General features: G+C 43.3%; 1 long non-coding RNA gene across 1 annotated transcript; it reads left to right on the top strand.

Moving 5' to 3' along the window:
- Nucleotides 1–373: 373 nt before the first annotated feature.
- LOC139153377 (uncharacterized) lies at nucleotides 374–8,925 on the top strand. Its single transcript, XR_011556803.1, has 3 exons — nucleotides 374–625; nucleotides 5,942–5,992; nucleotides 8,664–8,925. It is a non-coding gene; the product is annotated as an uncharacterized lncRNA (long non-coding RNA).
- The last annotated feature ends 759 nt before the right edge of the window (nucleotides 8,926–9,684 follow it).

The raw sequence follows: 9,684 nt of genomic DNA, 5'->3' as shown, positions 1-9,684 counted from the left end.
TGGGATTCTTTAATGAAGGAGTGGGGAGGGAAGTTCCAGGTGAGTTATTAATTCCCCTTATCTTAATGGCTCTAAGTGTTTCTATTGTCAGCTCTGTTAGCAAGGCTGATCTGTGTTTTTCTTTCAGCTGGTGTTTCTGCCTGGGGATCTTCTTAAAAGGTGAAGGGCTGGATTGACTTTCTTGGCACTATTTACTAAGGTTTCTGGTGCTATGAAGTTTCTGGCACTGTCCTTTTGGAGTGTACTTCCCACGGTATAAATAAAATAAAATAATTCAAAGCACAATATCCACAACAAGAGAAATGATGGTGAACTAGAATAACTTCCTCCCTTTTTTATGTGAGACCCAGTCATTAAGTGCAGCTTGCCAATCATGTCACCCAAGGGACTGTCCCATGACAACTGAATTTACATGGACAGGAAACAAGAGCTCAGCTCAGGAGCCTCAGCCCTTTGTCAAAAGAAAGAAGAAATTGAAGACTGAAGGTATTTTTGCAAACCACCGATTGAATCCAATCCAAGATACGTTCCTTCCATCTCAGCTTTTGCTCAGCTATGGCAGCTTCTTTCTTCTGGATTTTCAGAGACTTTGGGGCCACCCTGGCGCTCTTGCTTATGTTCACAGGTATGGTTTCTTTCATCTTTTTCAGCCATATCCATTGATTAAGATGGTTTAAAGTCCTTGGCAGTCTAATGATGTTAGGTTTTTTTAATGTGTTTCTCCCACTCTCTCGTGATGCTATTTTTAAAAAATTGAACAATAGGGCCTAAATCAGCAAATAAATAGATAAAAACCTATGTTCGTTGGCTTTTCTAAATTGATGCCATTCAGATGCTAGCACTATAATTTCCATACTGCAAACTGACTCAGATTATTATGGCTAATGCATAAAGAGGATATCAAGTTGAGAAGTCTGGTCTAAATTCTCAGTAGGCTGGAAGTTGAATCCCAGGTAAAAAACTTTATTTTTACACAAACAAGATGCACAACCTGAAACCCACCTGCAAGAGACACAGGTTGGTTTTCCAGTTATTCTGTGAGACTGGAGGAAGAAGTTCCAGAAGAGAGAAGGGGAAGGGACAAAATAACATCTGATTAACAGAGGGATGAAAATTCTTCTGAAAATTCAGTAAAAACATTACTGTACCCAATAAGAGATAATGGCACCCTCTAAGTTACTGAGCGTGTTTTATTTCAGAAATGAAGTGTTACAAACTAAGTAAAAACCCGAACCCACATTTTACAAAGACTATGTGGGTTTTTGTTGTTGTTGTTTTATTGATGGTGCAGATATTATTTGGGGATTTTGATGGGAAATGGAAATGTCTAAAAAGAGGCCAGGACCTTCTTCACACACACACACACACCTACTTCCCTCCCCCAGAATAGTTCAGGGGAAATTTCACAGAAGCAGGAAAGAAAGCTGTGTTCATTGGGCTGTGTTACCAGAACTGCAACGCTTCCTGTCCAGCTGTTTTGAAGGAGAGGAGAAGCTGACACGTTTGGTGTCTGCTTTCTAAAATGAGAAACTTTCTGAAGCTCTCTAGAGAAGGGCATAGCAATGAAAATGGGTGTTCATAAATTATTTGGACTGAATAAAAGGATGGAACGATTGAGATTTCTTTATCGACCTTGGCTAACCAGTAGAAGAAAATGTATTTCTTGTGTAAAAAATGTCCTTTCAGCAATGGTTATATGAAGTGCAGATAGCAAAACCTTAAGAGACACCATGGAAAAATATTGAACAGGGATGAAAAGAAAGGAGAGAAATGAAGACAAGGAAATATGACAAAGTATATGTAGCACTTGACTTCACTGTGGCTACGGTGGGAGAGGGGAAAACCGGTATGTTTACTGTGTCTAAAAATGTTGGCAGTGGATACATGAATTCAAATAAATTAAGGCATCATGTAAACACATTACACCCCAATCACGCTGATAAACCGCTTGAGTTTTTTCAGTGAAAACATGTTGAATATTGCAAACAATCGTCCTGGCGGTGAGTTGGGGGGGGCGCGCAAAATGTTTACTTCTTCCTGGGGGAAGGGGGGCATAACAGAAAATAATTGAGGACCACTGGGGTAAGGAAAGAGGCAGATTCTTACAAATGAATTAGAGAGGAGGGCTTAGTTGCCTGTCAGAAGCTGACTTCAATTGAGTAAGAGAGACTGTCCTCTCCCAGCATTCCTGTCACCCTCTAGATCAGTGATTTTCAACCTTTCTTGAGCCGCGGCACATTTTTTACATTTATGAAACAAAAAAATTCTCTCTCTTCCTCCCTTTCGCTCTATTTCTCTCTCCCTCCCTCTTTCTCTCCCTTCATCTTTCTCTCTCTCCATCCCTTTCTTTCTCTTCCTTCCTTCCTCTCTTTTTGCTCTCTTTCTCTCTCCCTCTCTACCTCCCTCTATGTCTTTCTCTCTCTCTCCTTCCCTCCCTCTTTCTCTCTCTCTCTTGCTTTCTTTCTTTCTCTCTTGCTTTCTTTTTCTTGTTCTCTTTCTCACTCGCTCGCTCTTTCTCTCTCTCTCTTGCTTTCTTTCTCCCTTTCTGAGCTTCGCGGCACACCTGACCATGTCTCGCGGCACACTAGTGTGCCGCATCACACTGGTTGAAAAACACTGCTCTAGATATATAGTAATTCAGACTGTTACCTGATCCCATGTAGGGTGCAAGTGTGCACAGAATGCTTAGAGGTTGATATGAGTTTGAGCAATAAAATTGTCTGTGAAATTATTTTGCTGTTGTGCACCGCCCATCAGTAGGGGCCGAGAGCTAGACCATTCACTATAGTGCTTTTGTTGCTGAAACCTATATGGGTGGCTAAGGTTCATCAGAAGTACTATTCAGTTCCACTGAGCCCTCCCCCTGTTCAGCCACTGCCAATTTTCTGCATTGCCTGCAGTATCTGAGGACATCTCCTGTATCCCTGAAAAACCTGCTGCCACCCCTAAACACCTGCAGACCCAATTCCTCTCTTCATGACTAAGAAAGTTGAGGTAGCAAGGACTGAAGTGGAAAAACTGGAGGAATGTCAGCCAGCACAGTATTTTGCTTGACCTGCTGATGGTTGACCACCTGTTTTATCACTCAACATGTGCGTGAGCTGTTAACTGGGTTGCCAGCACAGCATGCAGGGAATCTGGGATAAAAGAGGAACTATGATCTACATGAAACCGCTGGGTGATATCATCCAAGGACATGGGGTGAGGTATCATCAATATGCTGATGATACCCAGCTTTACATCTCCACCCATGTCCAGTCAACGAAGCAGTGGAAGTGATGTGCCGGTGTCTGGAGGCTGTTGGGGCCTGGATGGGTGTCAACAGACTCAAACTCAACCCTGATAAGACGGAGTGGCTGTGGGTTTTGCCTCCCAAGGATAATTCCATCTGTCCGTCCATCACCCTGGGGGGGGGAATTATTGACCCCCTCGGAGAGGGTCTGCAACTTGGGCGTCCTCCTCGATCCACAGCTCACATTAGAGAAACATCTTTCAGCTGTGGTGAGGGAAGTGTTTGCCCAGGTTCGCCTGGTGCACCAGTTGCGGCCCTATGTGGACCGGGAGTCACTGCTCACAGTCACTCATGCCCTCATCACCTCGAGGCTCGACTACTGTAACGCTCTCTACATCGGGCTACCTTTGAAGAGTGTTCGGAAACTTCAGATCGTGCAGAATGCAGCTGTGAGAGCAATCATGGGCTTTCCTAAATATGCCCATGTTACTCCAACATTCCGCAGTCTGCATTGGTTGCCGATCAGTTTCCGGTCACAATTCAAAGTGTTGGTCATTACTTATAAAGCCCTTCATGGCACCGGACCAGGGTATCTACGAGACCGCCTTCTGCCGCACGAATCCCAGCGACCGGTTAGGTCCCACAGAGTTGGTCTCCTCCGGATCCCGTCAACTAAACAATGTCGTTTGGCAGGACCCAGAGGAAGAGCCTTCTCTGTGGCAGCTCTGACCCTCTGGAATCAGCTCCCTCCAGAGATTAAAACTGCCCCCACCCTCCTTGCCTTTCATAAACTCCTTAAAACCCACCTCTGTCGTCAAGCATGGGGGAACTGAAACATCTCCCCCTGCCTATGTAGTTTTCTGTGTATGATATGACTGTATGTATGCTTTTTATATATTGGGGTTTCTTGTTTTTTGGACTTTTTAAATGTATTATTGTTATTTTAGAGTCTAACTATTAGATTTATCATTATATATTGTTTTTATCATTGCTGTAAGCCGCCCCGAGTCTATGGAGAGGGGCAGCATACAAATCTAATAAATAATAATAATAAATAATGATTTGAAGCACACTCTCCCCATTACGTGACACACACACACTGATCAGCCACTTTAGAGCTAGACCCCCAACCTTCACCCCCATTTTTGAATCATCAGCTTAATTGTCCCTAAGGAACTTAGGGAACATGGATAATTTCCACTTTGACTTTGTGGTTCAGAAAAAACTGAGGTCATCTAGCTTTCATTATGAACTGGAATATGACAAAAGTATAGAAGTCCCAAATAGCCAGCCAGTTATCCTCCAGCAGAATTTAGGCACATATCAAGTAGGTCCCTGTGATTTTTATTAGAAGCCCATGGCCCATCTTTGTTTGGATCTACACCTGTGATGCCGAACCTATGGCACGTGTGCCACAGATGTCACATGGAGACACATCAGAGGACAGGAGAGGCATTGCCTTATGTCAGCTCCAGTGCGCATGCGCTTGCTGGCCAGCTCATTTTCAGACTTGGGAAAGGCCATTTCATTCCTGCCACTGCTTCAGGAAACTTCCCTGAAGCCCCAGAGCCAAATGGACAAACCGGAAGTTCGGAAAAGTGCATTTCCAGTTTGCTATTGAGCGTGTTTCTTTGCATTCCGGAGGGTTCAGGGCAGAAGAAAGGGAACGAAGGCAGCTTCTGCCCTGTCTTGCTCATGAGTAAGAGAAGCCCCGAAACATATAAAGATCCCTGAGATCCTGGCTGCACTTTCGCAGATTCTCTTCCTGTTGAGGGAGGAGAGAATGCAGGGCAGAAGCTGTCTCTGTTCCCTAGGATGCTAAGGGGGTGGTGGCAGAAATGGAGATAGCTCCTGCCATCCGTTTGGGCAATCTTCTGCCCTGCGTTCGCTCCTCCCTCAACAGCAAGAGAAGCTGTGAAAGTGCAGCCAGGATCTCAGGGATCCTCATCTGTTTCGGGGCTTCTCTCGCTCATGATCAAGATAGTGAATGAAGGCAGCTTCTGCTTGGGGGATGCACCAAGTCTTCTTGTTCTAAGCTGCCAAACACTGATTTCTATCCACTTTTGCAGCCTTTGTCAGGTTGCCATGAACACTGGTTGGAACTGCTGAACTTTGGATGTAACACTCAAAACATCCAACTTTACCAAATCACTTCCAATACCCAAATATCACCGAAAGCATATCCGGCGTCAACATTTATAGAAGTGAATTTGGGGAGGGAAATGTTGCTTCATTTTTCTCTCCATTTGTTTAGGTCATTCTAGAAACATAGAAACATAGAAGACTGACGGCAGAAAAAGGCCTCATGATCCATCTAGTCTGCCCTTATTATACTATTTTTTGTGGATGGATATATGTTTATCCCAGGCATGTTTAAATTCAGTTACTGTGGATTTACCAACCACGTCTGCTGGAAGTTTGTTCCAAGGATCTACTACTCTTTCAGTAAAATAATATTTTCTCATGTTGCTTTTGATCATTCCCCCAACTAACCTCAGATTGTGTCCCCTTGTTCTTGTGTTCACTTTCCTATTAAAAACACTTCCCTCCTGGACCTTATTTAACCCTTTAACATATTTAAATGTTTTGAACATGTCCCCCCTTTTCCTTCTGTCCTCCTTCTGTTTGAAGATCGCAGAAAACTGGGAGAAAAATCATATAGCAACAATTTCAATTTAGGTTTTCAGAGCATTTTTCTTCTTTTCCCAGGTATGACAATCACCAAGGCTTCTAGTGAAAGAAATGTTTCTCAACAACAAGGTATATGTGTACTTTCAAGATAATATTGTCTTTCAGTTCCTAATTCTCTCTTGCAACATCTTTTTCCAAAGCTGTGTTATTTGCTACTTGTAAAATGATGGCCTGATTTTGAGTGCAACCAGACTTTATGGCTGCAATTTTTGGAACAATTTAGATCTGTAAAATAACCCAGTTTACATTTATGTCAGGTCATTGGGTACTTATGGACCTTTGACTCAATGGACCAAACTAAGGATTGGGTTTCCACCTGTATTGTGTTGGGTTAAAAAAAGCTCTGCCAATACCTTCTCTCCCATATCTGGATACCTTTTCATTCAAAGAGATGAACTCTATAAGAGGATGAGCCCCTCAAATCCCAAAAGGCCAGCCTGAACTGAGAAAGGACCAGCCAGTGCCCGACTCCATTCTATTCCTTGCTCCATCTGTCGGTCTCACCCCAAGGATGAAGATAAAACAAAATAAGTTAGGAGTCCCAAACGAGCCAAATATGTATCCCAATCAAAACTGGCTTTCCTCATCCTGGAACTCTCCAAGGGTGTTGGGAAGTCTTCACCCACTGCATAGCTGTTTGCCCCAAAGCTTTTAAGAAGACAAGGACCTTCCTAGAAAAGAACAGCTCCATACTTCCAGTGAAGCAGAATTGACAAACACATTCCTCTAGTCAGAAATTAGTGGAACTTGATACATCCTTCAATCATAGTTCCCTCTAAGCTGAGCAGTGAGCAAAAGCTCACTTAAAAATCATCATCAACTCAGAGTTTTCCAAACCTGCCCAGAAGCCGAGAGGGAAAGAGTGAGAGGGAAGGAGAGAGAGAGGAAGAGAGAGAAACAGAAAAAAGAGAGGAAGGAAAAGAGAAAGAAAAAGAATGGGAGTAAGGAAGAGAGAAAAAAAATCAAAATCTAGTTTGAAACTAGCTCAACTATTTAAGTGGCATTTTGATATTGGTAGAGTTGCCCTATTATGAGCTCACTGTTATAGACACACAGTACAGTATTTTATTTTGAAATTCTCTGAGGCAAAACAGGGTGGGGTTTTTATTTGTTTGTTTGTTTATTTATTTTATTATTTCTGTGCCACCCAGTCCCAAAAGGACTGCCGCTCAGACACTATACTTTTCCGCCCCCCCCCCCGAAAAAAAATTAGAGGGAACACTGCCTTCAATAGCTTATTTAGAGCCACCTTTCTTCCTGGTTTAGTACGGTCCAGATGCCGTTCCACTGGGGTAAATGGAGCTGTCGGGCGTTCACGCAGCGTGCACGTGCAACCGGCACGATTCTGGTAAAAATTACCAGGTTTTTGCTTTGGTGCATGTGCAGAAGCAAAGAAACCAGAAATTTTTATTTTCCTTTTCTTTCTTAATTTTGTGTACCAGCCATCTACCTGGTTTGTTTGCATTTTCAAAAAACGTTTGCCTGGCTAGCTTAATATTCTGACTATATTCTTGTTGGTCTATTAGGTTTAGTTCATGTTTATATCCCAATAAAGATTCATATATTTCCTTTTTCTCCGGTAATTCTTGATGTTGTTTTTCTAGTTTTTTAATGTTTTCTATTATCACATTATATTCCTTTCTCCTCTTTTTATTTCTTTCTATGTTATATGCTATAGTGATACCTCTTATGTAGGCCTTGAGAGTATCCTACAAGTTCTGGATGGTTGTTGGTTGTTTTTGATTTTCATCTATAAAAAATTCAATCTCTTTTATAATTCTTTCACTATATTCTTCTTCTAATAATATATTTGTATTTAATTTCCATCTTTTATTATGATTTTGGGTCCCTTTCCAGGTCACAACTAGTGAGTTGTGGTCTGCCCAAACATTTATATCTATTTTGACCGAGAAACCAGAAATTTTTGCTGCTGGAAGGACGTCCACATGAGATTTCAGCTGCTGCATATGCGCAGCAACCAAATCTCACTGCGGAACTATAGTGGCAGCTGCCTGCCCAAGCTCTGGCCGCCCGGCCTCCTCTGTGCTTTCCTGCACTGCAATCATCTCTCAGCCACGTGGCAATGGTGCCATGAACAAGTTGTGGCCTTTGGGAGCAGTGCTGTGCTCCCGAAGGCAAGGAGATGCCTGCGGCATGGGAGGGCACAGAGAAGGCCGCGTGGCTGGAACTCGGGCCACCCGTCCTGCTCCCCTCATGGGCCGGTGCCCCTGCAGGAAATTGTGCAAGTACCGGAGCGAGGTGCACAAGGTAAGGGCCAGGCAGGCCACTCGTGGCACGGCGGGCGGTGGTGCGATGGAGCAGGCAGATCTCTTGTGGCGGAGCTGCTCCGAATGGTGGGACAGCAAATGGGCAAGAGAACGGGCTGGACTGGCACGGGGGAGCAAGTGGCAGCGTGAGCGATGGCTGTTACTTTAGATTTTTGGGTCTTTTTGCTTCCTCGCATGCACAAAAGCAAAAGAAACCTGGAAATCTCCCTCGCATGTGTCCTCACGCGAGATTCGGCTTCTGTGCATGTGCAGAAGCCGAATCCTGCATCGGGGGCGCGCTTGCCCCCGCGCTCCTGGACTGTTCGGAAGCACCGGGAATGATGCTGCAGCATTTCTAGAGGAAACCTTGGTGGAGAAGATTGGCAAAAAGTTCAGTAAATATAATTATCTTTCTTTTCCATCCTGCTCTCCACCTTTCTCTCTTTACTGTGGACTTTTTTTCTTTTACACAGATACAACCACTTTCACGAATATGATAAATACACGTTTCATTGCTGCAAGAGGGGGAGCCCGAATTTCCCTTAGCTGTTCTTATAGCTCCCTGGCAAGTTGGCATAAAAAGACTGAGCAGGGCGAATACCAGATTATGAACAGCTCGAGAGTCCAAGTGACCAGAAATAATTCAACAATAATGATGCAGATCAGCAAACTCCAGCATACCGACAATGGTATCTACCACTGTAGGATCAAGAACTCACTCCAGTCATGTGGTACTGAACTCAAAGTCATGGGTAAATCTTTAATCTTGTAAAATTGCTCTCTCTGATACTACAATGTAAGCTTGAGTGTCGCTATGTATGAGTAATATTTCTTGGCACAAGACCATACATTCTGTTCCCAGAGCAAAATATACCAGCTAATATCTGGGACTCTGTTCATATTGACAGCTTGTTTTAGCTAGACACACAATGAATAGAACAATGCACATGGTATAGCACTCACTATTAAACTATTGATTTTGCTTCATTTGATTGGTTGATTTTCCACACAGAAAATGCATTAATAACCCTATTAGTTTTAGATTGCTGGGGACAGAAATATTCTGTCAATCAATTCTTTTCCCTGTTGTTTAGTTTAAATGTTTCTCCAGAAAAATCTATGAATTCAGTGCCAAGGAATTTAATTAAGTCCCTTTCTTTGATGGATGCAAATCATCTCTTTTGTACAGTTTTTTCTTGGACTAGCTGAGACATTGTGATTAATATAACCAAAGCCTTCCCCCCTTTTACACCACTCTTTTAGTCACACATTGAACTCCGCTATACGTTGACCTCTAAGGTGGAAGTGAAGTGCCGTTATCTTGAAGTCTTAAGAGTCTGGATCGGGGTTAACAGATTAAAACCCAGCTCCCAACAAGACTGAGTGGTTGTGGGTCCTTTGTCCTAAAGGCAATTCCATCTGCCCATCCTTGGTGCTGGGGGTGGGGGAAAAGAAATTTCCCTCTCAGATAAGGTTCTCAACTTGGGTGTTCTC

Source organism: Erythrolamprus reginae, chromosome Z, assembly GCF_031021105.1.
Source record: "Erythrolamprus reginae isolate rEryReg1 chromosome Z, rEryReg1.hap1, whole genome shotgun sequence".
In the NCBI taxonomy this organism is placed as follows: Eukaryota; Metazoa; Chordata; class Lepidosauria; order Squamata; family Dipsadidae; genus Erythrolamprus; species Erythrolamprus reginae.
This window is presented reverse-complemented; position numbering and strand designations above follow the sequence as displayed.